This window comes from Octodon degus, unplaced genomic scaffold (genome assembly GCF_000260255.1).
Source record: "Octodon degus isolate 3935 unplaced genomic scaffold, OctDeg1.0 scaffold00004, whole genome shotgun sequence".
Taxonomy (NCBI): domain Eukaryota; kingdom Metazoa; phylum Chordata; class Mammalia; order Rodentia; family Octodontidae; genus Octodon; species Octodon degus.
In genome coordinates this window covers 19,488,510-19,502,499 of record NW_004524580.1, presented here as the reverse complement: position 1 = coordinate 19,502,499, position 13,990 = coordinate 19,488,510, and positions in this window count along the sequence as shown.

Below are 13,990 nucleotides of genomic sequence, written 5' to 3'. Positions count from 1 at the left end.
TTACGGAACCAAGGATTGAACTCAGGCCCTTGCGCTTGCCAGGCAAGTGTTTATGCTGTGGAGCCATCTCCCTGACCCTACATCTGAAGATATTTTGATTGGTGGGTGTGCAATAGATAAGTGTTGCATGAAATAAATTGCTAAGATCCCATATATTATTTGAAATTTATTTGGTTCTTACATTGCCATTAAATGAATTATTTCAGTTAAGAGTGGAATCTCCTTATTTCAAGTGTTTCTGTAAATAATACCAATCAATGTTGATGAAGTAGGAATATGGAAAATAAATTATTTCGTTCCAGAGATTATAATCTTTCTATGTATTTAGTACAGGATCTGCGGGGTCTCACTACACAGATTGGACTCATAGTGATCCTCCTGTTTTCAGCATCCCAAGCCCTGGGATCACAGGTGCGTGCCACCATACCCAGTCTCAATGCCATCTCAGCGCACCCCAGGGACAGGGCCAGCATGGCACACCAGGGAACAAAAATTAGTTTTAATTAATCCTTTGTAAATGTAACTAAAACAATCATTTAAGAAATGGACACTTGTTGTAAGAATAAATTACAAGTTGATATAAAGATGCACACAATATTCCCATTCAACTAAATCTGAGGAATACTGAGAAGCATACGAGTACCTCGTGTCACAAACACTGGAGGTAGATGCTGATCAGCTTCATGCAGTTAGTGATGCCTGCTTTTAAGCATCAGTACTTTTTTTTTTTTAAATCATTGGTACTAGAAGTTGAACTCAGGACCTTGTACCTTCCAGGCAGGTGATGTGCCTCTGAGCTATCTTCCCAGCACTTGCATCTTACTCTTCCCCAAGCTCCGCTCTTCATTCTCTTCCCTATCTCTGTTCATTTTCGCAATGGCTTACTTTGCTTTCCTTATGATTTTCCAAGCTTCTTTTGGATTGTGAGTGGCTTCTATTTCTGGTTATTTTAAGTTTTGTATTACTTTGCTGGTGAGTGAATATTCCCTGTAGCAATTGGGACACATTAAGTCATCAATAAAAATCAAATGTGAAACCACAGAAACAGAAACAGAAAACCCAATTGTTTTATGTACTGATAAATAAAAGTGTATTGATTTTAAATTCTTTGACTTACATATAATCTCAGTAACCCAGTTTAAAAAGAATGCATGTTCTTGCATCCTCAGCATCTATCCCCAAGAAGACCTCTGATGGACTTTAGTGGATACAACTTATACCACGTGCCCACCTCTGCATCTGTCTTTGGGTTGTAACTTTGATTGTGGAGGCTGTGATGGTCCCCTGCTTTCATGAACCACACTCAATAGGTTTCTCATAAATCATGTCATTCTACTCCTGGAAGACATGTGGAGAGACTAACTGGATATGAACACAATGGTGAAACAATAACTATATTTTATACTTCCTAATTCAAATTATCGCTATGATTGCATTGTGACTCAAAGCATTTTCCCTGAGCACACATGTTTTGTGGCCTTGTGTGTATACAGTTTTCTTGTATGCAATATCAAGTAGTGTAGCAACAGGTGCATATTAGTGGTCACAGTGTTAAACAAAAAACTAGTGGGCTGTCAATAATCCTATCATGGTATCCAGAGTAAGATTATTTATCATATAAGTCTTTCTAAACATGACAGGTATCCGAATTGCAGCACACAATTAAAGAACTGTTATTTTGAAAGAAGAAAGGTCCTTGGTTGCATTTCTTATGTCAAGAATGTATCATTTGGGCTGGGGAGATGGCTTAGTAGAATAAGCGCTTCCCTGGCAAGCTCAAGGGCCTGAGTTCAATCCCCAGTTCCGAAAAAAAAAAGTATCATTTACCCCGGAGTGCCATGCCAGCCCTGCCCATTGGGTGCTCTAAGACAGCAGTTGAAACTGGGCATGGTGGTTCACACTTCTAATCCCACTGCTTTAATTCTTATTGAAATAGCAGATGTTATAGACTTGGCATATTTGTCAATGTGAAAATGCAGTATACAGTTCTATTTTATTAGACTTAATAGGTAGGTGGACTGGAACGTAATATTAGGATCGCAACCAAGAAGTTTTCTCTTAGAACAGAACTGTTTGAAGCTCACCACCCCTGTATTTTAGGGAAGGGTCTACAGGGTGTTCAGCGTCTCACTACTAGATTGGACTTGTAGTGATTCTCCTGTTTACAGCCTCCCAAGAGCTGGGATTACAGGTGCGCGCCACCATGCCCAGTCTCAATTGCTGTCTCTGCATGCCCTGGGTTTGGGGCCAGCATGGCAGGCCTGGGAATTGAACCCCTGGCCCCTGAGCCTGCACTTTAATCCACTGAGCTCTTTGGTTGGCACTTGAAGCTTTGATTTAAGTATAATTTTTTCATGAAATTAAATTATTCCAAAGTTATAAATCTGCATTGAAATTAATAGTGCTTGTGCAAACCTAGCACTTTGACACAAAAAGCAATGAAATGAATGTCAACCAGGATGGTATCTATATAACCAGTTTTACTAAACCTCAGCGTGCACTTGCATTCTTAATGGCCTTGGACCTTAATAGTTTATAGTGTTCAAATGGAAATATATAAATGCCTGGATGAAATCATCTAACATTTGTTAGATATGTCAGTATCTTAAGCATAATAGTGGATGTCACAGTACAGGAGAAATGCATAGAAAAATTAAATGAGAATCCCCAGAATATATTATATAATCTTCTGCTTTTAATATTTAGTAGAATAGCAACTGAATACAACTGTGCTTCATACTCAGAAGCGTTTTCAACTGAGGCATACAGGGTTTGAATGCCAAGACATTCAAGTGACATTCCATTCAGAAAACACAACACAAAACAGATTGTATAGTTTTTTCCTTTCTATCTCTAGACCCAAAACAGGTTTAATTCGAAACATAATTCCAAATCATATATTCAAGAATTCTAAAGCTTTCTTAGTAAGAGCCAAAGGAAATTGCTTTTGTTCACTAAAATCTCCTCATGGGTTCTTCTCCATAAAATATATGGCTGGGCTGATTTCACTTATCATAAACATTTGTGTCAATATCATATTTTCATCAAGTTCATAAAAGCATTTATCCTACTTCCCAGTCCCAGTCCACAAAATTGAAGCATTCCTTAGCTTTTAATTCGTTGAGAAATTGAAAAAGAAATATTAAACTCTCAGTGTAGTCCAACATTCCCCATGGTGTTTTGCCTTTATGTTTAATACAAGTCTGTGCACATAGCAGTCATGCCACTTTTGTCCTTGGTTTCTTAGGTGTAAGATTTGTGAAGTATTCATCTAGGCTGTACATGCCACTCTCTTCCACCAGTGAAGACTGAACAGTGGCAGCTGAGTAGGCCAGGTGGGTCTACATCGCAGATAAACACTGCAGTGTTGGCCTTCTCAGAGGTACCAGCTGGGTAGATGGTTTCCGCCTTACTTGTGATCTTGGGCCAGCCACATAGCTCAGCAGATTAAAATGCCTGTAAGCAGAGCAGGGGCTGGGGGTTCAATCCCTGGGCCTTCCATGCCATCCCCATCCCTGGGTGCACTGAGACTGAGATTGAGACTGGGCATGGTGGTGCATGCCTGTAATCCCAGCTCTTGGGAAGCTGTAGACAGGAGGATCACTATGAGTCTCATCTATGCAGTGAGACACTGTAGGCCCTGTAGACCCTGTCCTAGAAATACAAAAAGTAAAAATTGTGATCTTGAGCATTGCTTTATTTCATGAGTCTCTTCCCTATTTTTAGAATTTGAGAAACCCTGTTCAAAAATGTTTATGCAAATATGCATTTATATTCACATTTGTGTTTAGGAGTATGTAAACACAAATTTCTGAGAATTCAGAACAAATTTCAAATCAAACTTATGTAAATAAAGAAAATTCATACCAATAAATATTGCCTGTCTCTAAACTTTTGTGGTAGACCCACACTGTACTCCTGGCTCTTTTTAGCTACCTTGTGCTTCCAATTCAAAGTGCATGAAAATTTTTCTGGGCAGGGTTTTTCTCTTCACTTGTCTTCCTGCCCCCCTTTTTTTTTAAACTCCAGTAACTCTTATTTGGTTACTAATCTTACTATATAACAGAAACCATCCTTTACGTCTCATTACCAGGGTGTCCTGTGCTCATTCCAATTATTTAAAGGAAAATGTACTGCCCCAACATGCACACTCTACTTCTGTACTAGAAGTTTTCTTTCTTGTGGTCATGTCCTAGCCCAAGAATGGCTTCCCCTTCTCACCTTTACGTTCCATCCAGGCCCCCAGCCTATGCAGAAGGTTGAGAAACCAGCCTCAGTCCCTTTTGTACGCACCATCTGAGCTTCTCGGTCTGGAATTTTCCAGGCTCCAGAATTGTGACAAACATATCCGTATGGTTTATAAATTACTCACAGGTACTTTTGGATGGAAGCACAGACATTAATTTTCCTGTTCTAGAAATTAATTTTAATGCAATCACAGCATAGGTATCCTTTCTAGCCAAAAGTATTTTGAGAATTGTCCTCATTATGACTACATCAACAGGCCATTTCTTTGATTGGTACACTTGTCTCTCTTTTTCTAAAGTGTATTTGTATAACTTCTGTCTTTGCTTTTTGCTTTTTTTCTTAGTTTACTAACATTTAATATGTTTAAAGTTTACTTATTTTACTGCTGGTTTTCTACTGGTACTGTTTTTTGTTCTCTACCCCATTTTCCTTCTTTTCCTTACTTATGCATATTTTAGATTTCTATTTCTAATGTCTCAGCTTTTACCTCATATGTACCTCTTTGCTATGCTTTTGAGGGGTTGTTCTGGTAATTAGAATATGTACACAAAAATTATTTTTGACAATGAAGAGGTTATATTATAGCCAGCTACATCATGATAATACATGTTTGAATAAAATAATTTCCAAACCATGGGCCAGTGTTATATTCCAGACTGGTCAGAATTGTCTTGTTGGCCTCTGTTGGTGTGTGTGTGAGAGAGCTGCCTTAGTTTTCACTTATCCAAACTGTGAGGTCAGAAGTAGGAAAACAACTCACAAGGATGTGAAGGGGCTCTCCTCTCTTGGACAGATACGCAGTGTGGTTGTCTCTATGATTTTCCTTTCATTCTTCCCAAAATCTTTTCCTCAACACCAAGCCAGACTCAAGAGAGCTCCCTTGACCTGTCCAAGAATCCTGTTGCCATTTTTACAGAAAAGAAACACTTTTGATTTTTAGGTTTATGCCACCTGCTTAAGACTAAGCAGTGTTTATAGCTTTTTGCTGAGCCCTGAAACCGCAGGCTCTTTGCTCTGCCCCCGCTCTTTGGACAGCATTTTCTTCCACTTTGTGCCAGGGTTTCTTGCTGACACATCTGTCCTTTTGCTCAGCTGTTTACAAGGCTTGAACTTCATGCTTCTATGTCATATCACCCTTGTTGCCTCTAGATGAGATTAAGAAAAAGGGGGGTAATGACTGTACTTAACCACAAAAGTTATGGAATCACAACCCTGTAACTTTCCCCTTCACTTGTTTTATTTTCTTTATAGTCTGTATAACTAGAATTTATTTTTGGTCCATTACCCAGCCTTGAAAATGCATTCAAAGTTATTACTGCTTAAAATACTTCTGTACTCTCAGACCCACCCTTGATGCAGTAATTAATTATTATTTATCATGACAGTAGTACTTCAGGAAAATATCTGCTTAAACCCTATATTTTCACCTATTTAAAATTAAATTTTCTGGCTGGAGAGATAGCTCAGTAGTCTAAGCACCTGCCTGGCAAACTCAAGGACCCAGGTTTGATCCCTGGTATGCATGTCATGCAGGTCCTGTAACCCCAGGTGCACCATGGGAGCCCTGAAACCAGGTGCGGTGGTGCATGCCTACAATCCCAGCACTGGGGAGGCTGAGACAGGAGATTCACTATGAGTTTGAGCTGTGTAGTGAGACCCTACACCAAGCAAATAATAAATAAAAGATTTAAAGTATTTTTTAAAAATAAATTTTCTTTGGGCTTGGGGAGGTGGCTCAGTAGGATAAGCACTTGCCTAGCAAGCACAAGGGCCTGAGTTCAATCCCTACTTCTGCCAAAATAATAATAATAATAATAATAATAATAATAATAATATAAATAAATAAAATTTCTTTACATACAATAAACTTCAAATTGGTTGAATGAGGTACATGTTCAGGGAGATATAAAATAAATTTTAATATGATAAACCTATGTGTGAACACAGCACACTCCACCAGCACCCAGCCAACTTGACACATAAAACTCAAGATTCATTCCTAACATGGGGGAAGTACCTGTGCTTTGAAATCAGGGTGCCCAGAGTCCAATATTTACTTTATTTACTCATTAATAAAATAAATATCTATAGGGTTATGTACACACACACACACACACACACACACACACACCTCATTGTTTCTGTTTCTTTGGAACCCCCTGGCTGATACAGTAGCGGTCTTTCATACCTACTTTGAGTTGTGTTATGTATAGATAATTCGTAAGGCAGGACGTTTACCATAAATTTGCTTAACACAGATTCAATTACAGTAACCTGAAAGTTCTTCTTACATTACTACTAACTAAAGCAGAGCACCACGAGCCAAAGAAAATTCTCATGCACAGCTGTCAGAAAACATAAGATCAGGTATGCTTTCATAAAACACTGGAATTTAGGATTTCAGGGCACTTCAAGGGTGTCACCGTACTTTTCAAAGGATTCTTCAGTGTCCTCCGGCCTGCTGTTGCCATTTCCCAAGGCTGCATGCTGGTGCCCCCAAGTTCTGCTCTATTAGGTCAGGCTCACTGTGGCCCCTGAAGCCTCATTTGAATCCACTCTGGGGCGTTCTTAAGTATTGCACGTTTGCTGGATGAATCTTCACATTTCCTGCTCTCCTAGAGATTTCATGAGTGATCTTGCTTTGTGGCAGGGCAGTGCAGATCGCATTTCTTTCAGTTCACGTTCTGAGCTAAATAGAATCAACAGGAAAATACAAGACCTTCTGTTAATTTGAATTTCATGAAAATCTTGGTTCATCTTTAGGATGACTATATCTCCAATATTATATAGGAATTACTTATTCATTTATCATGTACTTGAAATTAAATCGTTTTACTTTTTATTTTATGCTACATTTCTTTTGAACTTGGAGATACTTCATAATAATTGAAAACACATTCAAATAATTAGAACAGAAGTATAAAATATAGCATTTTTTAACATAGTGACTAATAATACTGGCAAAAGAATGAATATTTGGCAGACTTTCACTTTAATGACAAAGTAAATACTATAGTAAACCTTGATAAGAACAGGTTTAAAGAATTTTGGCCTTTTCAGGTGGCAAAATCAATAGAGAATGGACCATCTAGCCGTGGTGGATGGCACACAGTACCATTAAAAATTTTAGAAAAGGGAATGAAAATGTTTTAAGCATAAATACAATGATAATTGTGACACGTGAACATAAACATTACTAATACACGGATGTGCTTCTTGCTGTCTTCCGTGTGTGCATGCTTGCATGAGCACAAGTATTTATCACATAGAATGAGACCAAAGTGCACAGCTACAGAGTGAAGAATTGGTAGCTTACTTTCCCTGCTGCCTTTTGTCAGTGTCTCCAACTCTGAAGCTCACCATGTTTTGTTCTGTTTTTAAATTTTTAATTCCTTAATAATTATCAGGACCTGACAAAGCAGCACTCAAAGTATGAATGAAGAATGTCTTATTATGAATTTATGAATAGGAGAAATTATGATAGAGAAACTCAAGAGAAATTCCCCTCAGTAGATAGAATCATGCTTCCTAGCACCAAGTGTTGAGGGAGTCATATCAGGCCCAGGGCCGAGGTGACAAGTGTTGAAGAGCCGCCCAAACCCTGTGCTCTTTCCATCCATCCACACCAGGGCTGTATGGAGAAACAGTGATTCTAGTGGCTTATCATCATTTTGCTGTGATCTCATGTTTTTCTGTATTAATTCTACCTTGTACAATATAAACTTTAAAATATAAATTCTACATTCAACCAATGCTGACTGGGTTGCACCTTGTCCTGGAAACATAACTAGACAGGGGTATAAAAAAGTGAGGAAAACAGAATACGATTCTTGCCTCTGTAGAATTCCAGTTTTGTGAAATTATAATATACAATAAATAAACATAAAATATTCGATATGAGGTCTAGAAAAGTACAGGAGTGTTATTATAACAGATAATAGCTATGTGTATATTTTAGCTTGGAAGATCTTTGACAGCTCTGATACACAAATGATTATTGTTAGTATTTCTTGAGAAAGAATAAAGGCACACATTGGATGGAGACCATAGGTGAAGAATCTGAAATGGGAAAGAGCTTATTGTGTCAGAGGAAGTGAAAAAGTAGTGTTGCTGGAAACTACCGAAAGTCAGGTGCATGCAGGCAAGCAAGGTGGGCAGCACACGAGATTAAACATGTTTATAATCACATTCTAATCACATTCTATGTGCAAGTCTAGGCAAAAGAAAGAGTCATTGCTTATTGGAAATAAAGATTTTGGTAAAAAATATTTTAAAAACTAGCAATGAAAAATGATGCACTGTAGAAAATTTAAGAAAGCTCAGACTAGAGTCTGTTTAGAGAAATATAAAATTACATGTATGTAATTTCTGCATATGTGTAATTTTATATTACTTTGTAATTTTACAAAGTCCTTTTCTGGTACAAATAGATTAAACTTCCATATAATACAGAAGTACTTTTTGAGGGGATGGGGAGATAGCTTAGTGGTTTAAGTGCCTGCCTGGCAAGCACAAAGACCTGGATTCATTCATTCTACGGTACCACATGCCATACTGGCCTGGAACCCCAGGTGTACTAAGCCAGCCCCCAAAACTAGGCATGGTGATGCACACCAGTAATCCCAGCACTGGGGAGGCTGAAACAGGAGGATCGCCAAGAGTCCGAACTGCGTAGCAAGACCCTATACCAAATGCATTTTTTTTTTTTTAATTTTAGTACAGGGTCTACAGGGTCTCACTACATAGATCCAACTCGTAGTGATCTGCCTGTGTTCAGCCTTCCAAGAACTGGGATTACATGTGCATGCCACCACACCCAGTCTCAATTTGCCCTCTCAGTGCGCCCCGGGGTTGGGGCTGGCATGGCCGATAAAATTTTTAAGAGTACTTTTTGAGAGAAAATTATGAGAAAAAAGCTGAAACAGAAGTTAGGCTTTAGGGCTGGCCAAATGGCTCAGCAGATAAAAGATCCTGCAAGCAGGCTCAGGGAACATGGATTCGATTCCCCAGCCTGCTGTGCCAGCCCCACCTCTGGGGTGTGCTGGGATAGCAGTTGAGACTGGGTGTGGTGGCACACGCCTGTAATCTCAGCTCTTGGGAGGCTGTAAACAGGGGGATCACTATGAATCTGATCTAGTAGTGAGACCCTGAACACCCTGTAGACCCTTCCCTAAATTACAAAAAAAAAAAAAAAAAAAAAAGCAATCTTTAGGTCTAGTGACTATTTTCATCAAGTTACTAAATATCTGCTTGTCAATATTTTATTAAATGCTAATAAACCTGTTAATATCCCTCTTAATTATATTCCTAAGGTATATTTATTTTTCTTGTATATTATTCTCATTAACATTGAAGCCAAATGTATTTTTTAAAATATAACTTGGAAAATTCCTCTAGTGAACTAACTTACAAACTAAGAAGAAAAAAAAAAAACTTATGGATAGTGTGTAAAAATTGTACTGAATGCTACTGCAGGTACACACAACATAGTAAAATGAATAGCTGAAACACAGAAAAACTTAGATAATATTTGGGGACCCAGATAAAATGTAAAGCAAAAAGTTCATCACCAACAGCATCTGTAGAATCTCAGCTAAACACAAGCAGCTTTGTAAATAAGTGAATGAAAGAACCTATTTAATTCAGAACATGCGATTAACCAAGGTCGACAGCATAAAGAAACCTCAGCCAAGAAAAGATTAGATATTGATTGCAACGGAGCCAACAAACCTCGGATTTATAGAATTTAGAAGTGCTAAGACTGTTGACATTTACATGCATGTGTAGCCAGTAAAAGTTAGAAATCAGAGGGCGCTCTGTAACAAGGACACCATAAGTGTACTCTGGGGTACATTTGCCTGCTGTAGTGAAAGCCTCTTTTGATTTCAACTGTTTTCTTTAGCAAAAAATTATTTGCTAAAGTAGAAAAAGATAGAATCTCCCTGTATGGTACACAGTGTGTAGTGAGCCTTACAGATTTCTGTAGGGACTCATTATAACTAACAGTAGTAATGAGAGTGACAGTGTTTAAAAATAATCTCTTCATTTTTAAGCATGGTATAATCTTCATACGGTGTTGGTGTTATTTCTATATTTGGTCTACATTCTCATTGTACCATGAACATTTCATAAGGGCTTGTGCTTGCAGTGCAGTATCTGTGACATAGGAAATTTTTTTAAATAAGTCAACTTTGTGAGTAAATGAACATAATAATCTATTGATATGAAACAACAATACAAAACTTTTTATAACAGCTTTAGATTTATAGAAAGATTCAGGATGTGGGGCTGAGAAACCCAGAGCACTTTATGCCTTCCTACTACACACACATGCCATGTATTATTGATGTCTTCTATTGGTATGAGACATTTGCTATAATTAATGAAACATGAATATTACATTATTATTAACTAAATCTGAGAGTTAATTCTGAAGTTCACTATTTTTGTGCAGTTCTATGGATTTTGACAAATGTATACAGTTATGTATCTACCCTAAGAGAACCACACACATTTCATTATTCTAAAAATTCCCTGTGGTTTTAGGCACACTGACCCACCTCTTCCAAAGCTCTGGTAACCTTCCAACTTTTTACTGTCATATATTTTTTTATTTTTTATTTATTTGGAACAGGGTCTTGCTATGCACTCAGACTCATAGTGACCCTCCTGTCTCAGCTCCCCAGCTCTGGTATTAGAGGCATGTGCCACGATGCCAGGTTTTGGTGGCTGGCTAGGTGTGGGGTTGGCATAGCATGGGGTACTGAGAATCGAACCTGGGTCTTTGTGCTTGCCAGGAAGGTGCTTAGACCACCGAGCTATCTCCCCAGCCCTACTGTCTTTATCATATTAAGAATATATTTGAAATCATACAATATGTGAATTTTACATTTGGTTTCTTTTATTTAACAGTGTGCATCTACTTTTTCTCTAAGTCTTTTTGACTTGCTAGTTCAGACTGTTTTAAGATTTCTCAGGACATCAATAGAAATATAATTTTTTATCCATTTACCTATTAAAGGATATTTTGGTTGCCTCTAGTTTTGGTCACTTATAAATAAAGTTTTTGTAAAGAGTATTGCTGATTCATCTTTCCTATTCATTACATTATTGCTGTCATTCACTTGATTTTATTTATCCATATCTATATATCATAATCACATACTAAAATGTTGCTAGTATTATAATCATTGAGCTAAATTAAAAATAAAGGCCCTAAAAGATTTCATTTTATTTTTTTGTGGAACCGGGCATTGAACTCATGCCCTTGCGCTTGCCAAGCAAGCACTTATTCTACTGAGCCATCTCCCTAGCTCCAAGATTTTCTTTTATTAATTATTCATTTTGTGTTCTTCCCTCATATACATCCAAGTTTATGACGAAGATCAGTGAGGGTGAAATTTCAGAGACCAAGTGCCCAAACTGCAATCCAAAGACTGCAGACCTCCTGTACCAAAATGGAACCTGACTCTGCTGCAGACTCCAGGACTGACCAGGCTTGTTGCCTGTCGGAGGGCTCTGTTTGTCCATTGCAGCATGCATGCACAAATTCTCCACTACATCTTCTCTTTCTTTCTAAAGAACTTGGAACATGTTGTGTTTGAAAATATAAAGAACCAAGAGTGACAAGTTCCATCAGTTTACACGTGTGTGAAAGGTCTTGATTGCTCTTCTATTTATTGAAAGTACTTTCATTGTATACATAATTGAAGGATTTTCTGGGGGCTCATTCAACACTTTCATGCTTTGCTTTATTTCTTCTTGCCTGCGTGGTTTCTAATTACAAGCTCTGTAATTCTCACATTTATTCCTCTAAGATAAGGCCCTTATCTGGGGGTAGAGTTCAGTGGTAAGTACTTGTCCGTCATGGACTCAGGTCCTAGGTTCAATTCCCAGTGCAGGAAAAAAAAAAGAAGAAAAAAGATAAAATTTAAATAGTAAGTAAATATAAGAACTCACCACTTTGCTGAATCAAATTTTTTCTAAAGAAAAAAATGAATTGTTTCTTTTGGTTTTTGCTTTGGAGTAATTTTTACATGATATACCTCGGCGTAGTTTTTTCCAGCTTAGTCTTTATGGAGTTTTGTGGACTTGTAATTTGGTTGAAAATTTCTGATATTATTATTTCAAATATTTCTTTGGTTTCTACTTTTCTTATATTTTTGGTATTTCCATTGGTTATACTTTACACCTTTTGCAATTATCTCAGAGTTCCTGGCTACTCCATTCATATATATTCATCAAGATCACGGATTCTTTTCTATGTCTAAGTTTAGTCTACTGGGGAAATCATGAAAGAAAACATCTCTATTACAGTGTTTTTGCTGTCTGTAAATTCTTCCTATGATCACTTTGTTTTGGCTAATTTCATAATACAGTTCTTAGCAAATCAATCACAATGTTTTTTATCCTTTGCACGAGGATGCTCAAATCTGTGTTGTATCTATTTTGTCTAAGTCAATTTTTCTTGTTTTCTATCCAGCATATAATTTTCTTTTGTTTGTATGCTGAAAACTTTGGCAAGATGTATCAAGTAGCAAAGCACCCAGTATGTACCAAGATGTATCAGGTATTAGGCACTAAAATCACCTAGATTTTAATGTTAAGCTGGTGGGGACCTGGGGCTCTTACTGTTTGCTATGGCTGTAGATGGCAGAAGCTTGTTTCCTCCTTGGAGATTTTTCTTTCGTTGTCTTTGAGTTTTCTAAATCTTTTTAGTAAATAGAATCTCATCTCTTGAAGCCCTCTCAGTTGCAGTTATTGCTTTCATACTGAAGTCCTGTTGACATTGTTGTAAGGTGTGAAGGAGGGTATGCATCCAATGAAAACTTATAATTAAACATCAGATTTTAGGAGACTTGAGTTCATGAGCTACAGCTTTGACAAAGATTCCTTGATACTTTCTCCCCTTCTGTGATGTGGGAAAACTAGAGAGGGTTCAAATTAGCTGATTTTATATGTTCCCATTCAAATAGGACTCAGTTAAATTGGTTCCCATGAAATGTAAGCTTTTGTTATTTTTCCTTGGACACATGTCCAAAGATTTACTAAATGTAATGAAATGAAGAATAAAAGAATGTGAAGGTCAAGAAAACATACAGAAAAGAATAAATCTTATTGGAGTAAGAAAGGATGAAGAATAGGAAAAATGGTTACAAATCATGTACTTAATTCAGAAGAAAGATTACAACAGTCTAACTAAAACTAAAAAAGATATGTGCACTAAATTTAAACTAAGAACAAAGAAAACGATGCAAACAAAACTACAGCTATTCTTTCAGGAAAAAATTAGTATAGGAACATAAAGTAATTATTAGTTGATGGCTCCAAGGTGCAAGGGCTAGAAAACACCTGATGAGACTCCTGAGAGCAAAAGCAAGTGACCTGAACTGTGGAAAGTGATTAGCTTGGCTTCAGGCCTTTCCACTGCAACCTTTAGTTCCAGAAGACAATGAAGTAATGCTTAACATTCTAAGCACGTGGTCCAAGACAACTTTATGACCAATTTGTTCTAAAATAAAAAGTTTGAGGATACTTTTTAGCATGCGAGGTCTCAAGAGGCATAACGCAAAAGATTGAAGAAAAAAAAAGTGAAAATCAAAAGACTTAAAGAACACTTTTAAAAATAAATAAAAAATATGTATAATCTTTGGAAAGTGAGGCTTTATAGAGAAACAAATAGATCACTGGTATTAGATAGTGTTATGTATATATTCCAAGTCAAAAAATAATCTGGCACACA